This window comes from Lepus europaeus, chromosome 4 (genome assembly GCF_033115175.1).
Source record: "Lepus europaeus isolate LE1 chromosome 4, mLepTim1.pri, whole genome shotgun sequence".
Lineage (NCBI taxonomy): Eukaryota > Metazoa > Chordata > Mammalia > Lagomorpha > Leporidae > Lepus > Lepus europaeus.
The window spans coordinates 92,525,738-92,535,463 of record NC_084830.1 but is presented as its reverse complement, the minus strand read 5'-3'; positions in this window follow the sequence as shown (position 1 = coordinate 92,535,463).

The window sequence follows — 9,726 nt, the reverse complement described above, 5'->3', positions numbered from 1 at the left end:
TATCAGATATGTGGTTCATAACATATTCCCTCATTCTGCAGGTTGGCAGTTCACTCTGTTGATCCTTTCCTTTGCCATGCAGCAGCTTTATAGTTGGAGGTGTTCTCATCTGTTTTTTGTTTTGCTTTGTTTTATTTATTTATTTATTTATTTATTCATTTATTTTTGTGCTTTTGGTGTCATATTCATGGAATCATTGCCATGACCAATCTGATGAAACTTTCTCTCTGTTTTCTTAGGAGGGTTTAAAGTTTCAGATCATATGTGTAAGGTTTTAATTCATTTGACTTCATTTTTGTGTATGGCATAAAATCCAGTTTTATTCTTTTATATGTATACATCCACTTCTAACAACACCATTTGTTGAAGAGCCTATCTTTTTCCCATTGTGTTGTCTTGATACCCTTCAGGAAAAACACTTTAAAAAAATGTATGGCAGGAGTCTGCATTGTGGTGCAGTGAGTTAAGCCACTAGCCATGATGCAAGCATTGTATATACTCCACTTTTGATCCAGTTCCCTGCAAATGACTTGGGAAAGCAGAAGATGGTCTAAGTATTTGGGCCCCTGTTACTCATGTGAGCTGCCTGGATGAAGCTTTGTCTTCTTCTTCTTCTTCTTCTTTTTTTTTTTTAAATAGAGGCCGGCGCTGCGGCTCACTAGGCTAATCCTCTCCCTGTGGCGCCAGCACCCAGGGTTCTAGTCCTGGAAGGGGCGCCGGATTCTGTCCCGGTTGTTCCTCTTCCAGTCCAGCTCTCTGCTGTGGCCCTGGAAGGCAGTGGAGGATGGCCCAAGTGCTTGGGCCCTGCACTCGCATGGGAGACCAGGAGGAAGCACCTGGCTCCTGGCTTCAGATCGGCGTAGCGTGCTGGCTGTAGTGGCCATTTCGGGGGTGAACCAACGGAAGGAAGACCTTTTTCTCTGTCTGTCTCTCTCTCACTGTCTAACTCTGCCTGTCAAAAAAAAAAAAAAAAAAAAAAAAAAGAATGAAGATCCAAACAAGGTCAACACATTAGATTTGGATTATGTCTCCCAAAAGCTTTCAATTTAGAGGAATTTCTTTGCTCCCCCCCCCCTTTTTTTAAAGATTTAGTTTATTTACTTGAAAGACAGAGTTACAGAGAGAGGTAGAGACAGAGAGAGAGGTCTTCCATCCACTGGTTCATTCCCTAGATGGCTGCAACAGCCGGAGCTGCACTGATTGAAGCCAAGAGCCAGGAGCTTCTTCCAGGTCTCCCACATGGGTGCAGGGGCCCAAGGACTTGGGCCATCTTCTACTGATTTCCCAGGCCACAGCAGAGAGCTGGATTGGAAGAGGAGCAGCCAGGACTAGAACCAGCACCCATATGGGATGCCGGCACTTCAGGCCAGGGCTTTAACCTGCTGTGCCATAGTGTTGGCCCCATGGATGAAACTTCTGGTTCCAGGCTTCAGCATGGCTCAGCTCTTCCTTTTGCAGTCATTTGGAGAGTGAACCAGTGGATGGAAGAACTCTCTCCTCCTCCCTCTGTAACTCTGCCTTTCAAATAAATAAATAAATAAATAAATAAATAAATCCTTTTTAAGAATGTGCAGCTTTGTTTGCTTTATTTCTGAGCTGTGTATTCTCTTCAATTGGTCTGTATGTCTTTAAAAAAAAAACTACACATTTATTTATTTGAAAAGCAGAGCTAGAGAGAGGGAGAGACAGAGATCTTCCATCTGCTGGTTCACTCCTCAAATGGCTACAACTGCAGGGGTTGGGTCTGGCAGAAGACAGGAGCTGGAACTCCACCTGGGTCTCCCATGTAGGTGTCAAGGGACCAAGTACTTGGGCCATCATCTGGATCAGAGGTGGAGAAGCTAGAATTTGAGCTGGCACTCATGTGAGATGCATCACTGTCTGCAGCCCAATCTGCTGTGTTACAACACTGGCCCCTACATGTCTGTCTCTGTGCTGGTACCACACTGTTTTGATTTCTGTAACTTCTGATATATTTTGAAATTAAGAAGTGTGATGTCTTTAGCTTTTTTCTTCCACAGTATTGATTTGCCTACTTGTAGTTTTTTGTGGTTCCATGTGAACATCAGGATTTTTTTATTTTATTTTTTCTATTTTAAAAAATGCCTTTAGGATTTTGAAAAGAATTACACTGAATCTGTTTATCACTTTGGGTATTATGGACATTTTAACAATATTAAATTTAATCTTACTTAATTTCTTTTATAAATGTTTTGCAGTTTTCAGTATATAAATCTTTTGCATTTTTAGCTAAATTTCTTCCTAAATATTTTATTCCTTTTGGTGGTATTATAAATGTATTGTTTTCTTAATTTTCTTTTCAAATAGTTTGCTGTTGGTGCACATAAACAACTGATTTTTGTATATTGATTTTTTTTTATCCAGCAGCTTTACTTAATTAATTTATTCTAAGTTTTTTTTTTTTTAAAGAAGTCTTTGGAGAATCATATAGACACACACACATATGATAATTTTATTTCTTCTTTTCCAGTTGAGATGTCTTTATTTCTTTTTTTTATCTAATTTCCCTGTAGAGGATTTCAAGTACTAAGATGAGTAAAAGTAGCTGGAGTGTGCATCTTTGCCTTGCTTCTGATTTCAGAGGAAAAATTTTCAATTTTTCACTCTGGAAGCTGATGTTAACTGTGGGATTTCCTTATTATATTGAGTCATTTTCCTTCTACTCCTAGTTTGTTGAGTTTTTTTTTTTTTACTAGCTATATTGAATTTTTATCAAGCATTTTCCTGCATCCATTGTAATGATCATGTGATTTTATCCCTTATTCTGTTGACTTGGCATGATATATTAACTGAGTTTTGCATATTGAACCATTGTTGTATTTCAGGGATGAATTCCATGTGGTCATATGCCTAGGGATTCAGCCTATTAGTATTTTGTTGAGGATTTTTGTAGTTACATTTATCAGGGATACTGACCTGTAGTGTTATTCTCTTGTAGTATCTTTGTCCAGCTTTAGTATCAGGGTAATGTTGGCTTCATAAATTGATTTGGAAATATTCTCTTATCTCTAGTTTTTTTAGAGAATTTGAGGAAGATTAACACTAATTCATCTTTAAGTGTTTGGTAGAATTCACAATTGAAGCCATGTAGTCCTGCCATTTTATTGGGAGAATTTGTTTTTGTTTTTGCTTTAGGAAACCCTGACCTCCTGTTCTCTCTCTCTCTCTCTTTTAGGTGATTTATTTATTTATTTGAAAGACAGAGTTACAGAGAGGGAGAGGGAGGGAATTTTTCATCTACTGGTTCACCCCCAAAATGGCCACAATAGCCAGAGCTGAGCTGATCCAAAGCCAGGAGCCAGGAGCTTCTTCTGGTGCCAGACCCAAGGACTTGGGCCATCCTCCACTGCCTTCTCAGGCACATTAGTCCAGAGCTGGATTGGAAGAGGAGCAGCCAGGTCTCGAACTGGCACCCATATGGGATGCGGGTGCTGCAGGCCAGGGCTTTAACCCGCTGTGCCACACTATTAGCCTATTGGGAGAATTTTGACTACTGATTCAATGTCCTTTGTAGTTTTGGGTCTGTTTATGCTTTCTATGTTTCTACAAATTTATCAGTTTTTTCCCCTAGATTATCCAGCTTGTTGGCACGTAATTGTTTATAGTAGTATCTTATAATACCTTGTGAATTTAATTATTTATCTTTTTTTTTTTTAATTTGAGAGGGAAAGAGAGAAAGAGAGAGGAACAGCATTCCAATCCACTGGCTTACTCCCCAAATATGCAACAGCTGGAGCTATGACAGGTTTTTCACAATGGTGGCAGGGATCCAGATACTTGAGCCATCACTTGTTGCCTTCCAGGGTCTACATAAACAGGAAGCTGGAATCAGAAACCAGAACCAGGATGTGAACCCAACTACTCTGCTATGGGACACAGGCATCTTAAATGGTGTCTTACCTGCTAGGCCAAATGCCTATGTCTTACAGTCCATATAATTTATGTGTCATTAGTTATACCTTCTTTCATTTTGTATTTCATTTATTCATGGGTCCTCTAATTTTTTCTTCATTACTTTAAGAGTTTGTCAATTGTGTTAATGCTAAAAAAATCAACTCATTATCATTGATTTTTTTCTCCTGTTGCTGTGTTATCTATTTTGTTTATTTTTACTCTGATATTTGCTATTTCATTCCTTCAGTTAACTTGGGCTTATTTTTAACCTCCTTATGTGGTAAAGTTGTATTATTTATTTGGAGTCTCATTTAAAATTTTGTTTATTTATTTAATATATTTGAAAGCAGGAAGAAAGAGAGAGAGAGAGAGAGGCAAAGAAGGAGAGAGGTCTTCCATCTACTGTTCACTGCCCAAATTCCCACAACAGCAAAGGCTGGGCGAGGTCATAGCCAGAAACCAGGAGCTCCATCCAGATCTACTATGTGGGTGGCAGGGACCCAGATACTCAACCATCAATGTGGTAGATCTTCCTGTGCTTTCTCAGGCCATTAGCAGGGAGCAGGATTGGAAATGGAGAAGCTGGTTCTCAAACCAGGGCCCATATAGAATACTAGCACTGTAGGCAGAGGCTTAACCTACTACACCACAGTGATGGCCCTTAAAACAATCAAGTTTCATATTTGTTTATGTATTTACCTTTACCAGTGAAGTCATGTTGGTATTTAGCATTCTTTCAGTTCACATTGAAGTGACATCCTGACAGTAGGGACTCCATTTTAGAGCACCCAAGACCATGAGACTATCCAAGATTGAGTGTGTTTCTCTTCCCCAGAATCTGGCATTTCCTCTGAAGAGCTAGCAAGCCATTCCAGGGTTTGAACACTTTTAAATTCATTAATATAATTTTTGATTTGTGTTTAAAAAAGATTAGTCAGAGCCAGCATTGTCGCATAGCAGGTTAAGCCACATCCTGTGATAATAGCATCCCATATGGGCACCAGCTTGAGACTTGGCTGCTCCACTTCCAATCTGGCTCCCTGCTAATGCATCTGGGAAAGCAGTAGAAGATGGCCCAAGTGTTTGGGCCTCTGCACCCATGTGGGAGACCTGGAAGAAGCTCCAGGCTCCTGACTTCAGCCTGGCCTAGCCTTTTCCTCCTTTTTGTACTTGGCACAATGTTACCATCAAATGTCAAATGTCACCATCTCTCCAGGAAGATGGATAATGGATTATTCTATGGCCCTACTTCTGTGTGTATAGTTTTACAGCATTCGTGAAAGCATGTGTACTTGTGTACATATCTAAATCCTTGGAGAAAGCCTTGTCTTACTAACATAGCACAAGCTTTGGAGAAAAGAATTTGAATTATAGCATTGCCATTTAAACTTTATAGACTTTAGGTACAACCACTTCTTTTACACAATGGAAATAATCATGTTTAGCTTGGGTGCTTTTATATAAGAGGCAATCAATGGGTGCAGTTTGTTCTCCATTCATACTGAGAGGATCATGATCTCTTTAAGGTTCTATTTGCATCTTTCTATTTTAGTAGCTAGCAAGTTTAACATGTAGTAAACTCTCAAATATTTATTGAGTGAAAGATAGAATGTATATACAGGAATTAAATGTAGGCCTTGAAAGAATTTATCTAAAATATTTATTATATACTTTCTTAACATCAAGTATATAAACTGTAGCAAAAACAGTGAGAAGATCTCTTGTCATTTCATAGTAGTGTATTTTCAATTTGACATCTGATTATGGAGACAAACCAGAAATCTAAACTCTACTTCCTTGATGTCCTTTTGCAAAATAATTTTCAGGCTGAAACAACTGGCTTCTATCCTTCTAACTCAGATTTTGTAACTCAGAGGTCCTCAATCATTTGAAATTTGGTTATATACAAAATCAAACCTAATTCAGACCATTAATTACAGAGCCCTTAATGTTCTATTCAGCTCTGATGGCTATATTCTCTGGAAGAAAACGGCAACAATTATAAAACAGTAATTCCTGTTGGCTTGGCAATTTCAACTTCTTTGGGATTTTACCCAACTCTACATTTATTAAACCCTATTTTCCCACTTGTTAGGAAGAAGGTACATCGGGAAATTGCACAGATTAGCTTCGGCTACTTTGCATTCAGGATCATCAAGAATAAGCCAGGGCTGCAAACCAGGAAGAGTGGACAGATGTCACTTTGCCTGCCCAGTGTCTGTTCCTCCTTCTGGCCATAGAGCCATCATTTTGCACCAGGGAGTTAACTCTCCACACTCTTTCAGTCTTGCTTGGACTACAAACTATGGTGATTTCTTGCTTCCTGTGCAATGAATGGTGCCCTCCCTGGGCAGACTAGATGTCCTCTATCCACCCGAGATGCCAGGTGTCCATTCCTACTCCCCAGCTCTCCAGGGATGCCCTCAGTTCCAGTTCACCCAAACCCTTCTGGGAACCATCCAAGGGCCTCAAGGTGAGGCCCTTTTCACTTGTTATGGAGAGTGGGTTCCTGTTGCTTATAACCAATAAATCCTAACACAGATAGGAAAATTTGTTTAGCAGGGAAAATTATTTTAATCTCAGCATTATCTTAAGCAATGTCAAGTGGCTGTACCCCATCCACTGTACAATAATGAATGCCTAACAACAGATGGCTCCTATGCAGCTGGGAGCAGTCTGCCGGCCCTCCTGAGCCTCAGCTTTCTCATCTGTAAAATGACAATTATAAAACTACTGGATACATTTTTTACAGGCTCGCTGTGACAGCAAATTAAAACAATGAAAAATCGCAAAGTACATGAAATAGTAAGGTATTTATCTGTCATTCATTCTCTTAACAAATATTTCCTACAATACCAACTGTTCCAAACACACACACACATACACACACATCACCATGGGGGTATTTTAGTGTTCATACTGCACAGAATATTTCAGAGAAATAGTCAACTGTTTCCAAAAGTATGGGGTCCATGAATCTGAATGCTGATGTCCTAAGCAGGTACAATGAGAGTTCCTTGCTTTACCTTGGTTTGCAATGACCTCTTACATGGCCATTATTGTGTTTTAATGGGTATAGATTAATAAAGGGTATATGTTTAAGAGATACTTGAAATAAACTAGAATAGCATTGTATAGAAAAAATGGAATTTTATCTTAGACTGTCTGATCAGAAATTTTGGTTGACCCATAATTGTCTATGTTAAAATATAATCTTGTCATTTACAACAAGGTTGTCATTTACCTCCCTATACCTTTTCCTCACCTGCCAGGTACACCTAACCTGCCCAAGTAGTAAGAATAAAATGAGATCATACATTCTTTCAGAAGTGCAAGGCACTATCAAAATACAGTTAATTAATTAATAAGTTAATATTCATCCATCAGGAATTATTGTTTGCTTATAATTAAATATTTACTTAACAGTACTCACATTTCTTTTTAAAAAAAGATTTATTTATTTGAAAGGCAGAGTCAGAGAGAGAGCCTGAAGGAGAGACAGGGAAAGAGAGAGATCTTCCATCCACTGGTTCACTCTCTAAACTACAGAGGCTGGGGCTGGGCTAGGCCGAAGTCAGGAGCCTGAAACTCCATCTGAGTCTCCAATGTGGGTGGCAGGAGTCTAAGTACTTGGGCCATCTTCTGCTGCTTGCCCAGGTATGTTAACAAGGAATGGATCAGAAGTGAAGCAGCGAGGACTTGAACTGCATCTCTGAAATGGGATGCTGTCAACACAGGTGATGGCTTATCTCTATGCTACAATGCTGGTCACAATACTACTCACATTTCAGCCACCTCTGTATTGCTTTCAGCTAAACAAGCCTTTCTGACATTTTTTCCTAGTACAGTCTATGATTTATTTTAATAACATATAACATGCATATCCATGCTATTTACATGAAGCTACTCTGTGTGGACACAGACCAGCAGCAGTAGCAGAAGCACCTCTTTGGTGCCTGTGAGAAATTTACATTCTAGGCTCCGTGCAGGTGAACTGGGTCAGAATATCCAGGTGGGCCCAGGAATCTCTTTCACCAGGGTTTGTAGAGGATTCTGATGTCTGCTAAGTGCAGAAACATAGGTTTAAACCTTCCTTTCCCAGTTACTCATCTATATGCCAAATATAGTTCTCTAGTTTCATAATGTTAGTAATAACATTAATGACAATATAATAATAGTATAATAACCACATCTTAATGATTATACTATTTATTGATATACAATCATAAATTATATTTTACCAGTTATAATAATATATAAATATAAATACAATGATAAAATTGTTTTTAACTTATAGTTAATAATATAATAATTTATAGTATAAATAATATATACTAGCCATTGTATTAGCTACTTTTGTCCCCTCCTTCCTTTGATCTAATATTCATGGGCAGCCTAAGAAAACCAAAAAAGAAAATACCACTCTGCTACTCCAAACCCTCCAGATGCTCCCTGCCCCCCATCACAGTGCAAATCCCACCAACTGGCATTTCCCTAGAACCTGGGATGGGGACAGCCACATAAAAGGCCAATGGTATATTTTTATTAAATGAAGAAATAAAGCACTGACTGTGTTCCAGCCACTATGGAAAGAGTAGGTCCCCCTGTCCTTGCCGAGTGAAAGGTAGATCAGATTTTTTAGGTTGTATTGAAATTTTGTAGGTGGTTTTCTACAACCCAGAGTTTTCAACTTACATTTACCCTGCAGAGTCTGAGGGACAGTGGGATGGATGTTTGGCCTGGCAGTTCAGGCACCTGTTATGAAGCCTGCATGCCATATTGGAGAGCCTTGCTTGATTCTCAGCTCTGGCTCTGGATTCCGGCTTCCTGCCAATGCAGACCTTTGGAGGCAGCTGTAATGGCTCAAGTACTTGGGTCTCTGCTACCTACATAGAAGACCTAGACTGAATTCCCAGCTCTGTCTCCGGCCTCTACCAGGCCCCGGTCACTGTGGGCATTTGGAGAGTGAACGACTGGACGAGAGTTCTCTCTGTCTCTCTCTGCCTATCTGTTTCTGTTTCTGCCTCTCAAACAATAATTTAAAAAATGAATTCAGTCACATGTCTGTTTACAATATGAATTTTTTTTTAAAAAATGTCCTTGCATTTTATAGAAGAAAAGGACATAAATAAAAGTTGAGAAGTTAAGAAACCAGGCTTTCTGTTTTGTTTGATCACTTGGTTGTGTTTTGGGACTTTTCCCAATCAGCTTCAAGTGAGGGATGAATAATTCCTTGATAAATTTCCAGGGTCTTTTAGGGACCCTGAGCTCTCTGTCACTCAAGCAGCTAATAGGAAGCATGTCAGTCAAGCCAGGCATGTCTTGGTGAATAGAGTTCCACACGTGTGTAACGGCCCAGGGCCCAGGGAACTCCTTCGCTGGGGAACTGGCAGTGCTATTCATATTCAGATATAAACATAGAACTTTTATTTACCACGGCTGCCAGCTTTGGCTCTCCTTTGTGAAGGCCTCTCCACAGGGTCTCTCCTGTGTGTCCAGTCGAAATATTGAGTATTATCCTTTGGCTAAGCACAGTTTTCTCTCTGGATGCTTTTCCTCCACTATCTTGAAGAATAGCTCACTGCTGAATGTTCTACGAAACAAAAAAGGGAAAATAATGATTTAACCCCTGAGAATAATTTTTAAAAGACTGTCCAAGAAACATCTCCATAGAAGCCACATTGAATTCTAATATTTTCATTTGAAGATAGGATTCATGGTTCTTTCTCTTTGTAGAGAAATAAAAGGAAAAGTTTGAAACACAAAGGTAAAGATTTTAAGGGTGTATCATGCTCACCTGTGATATCCCTG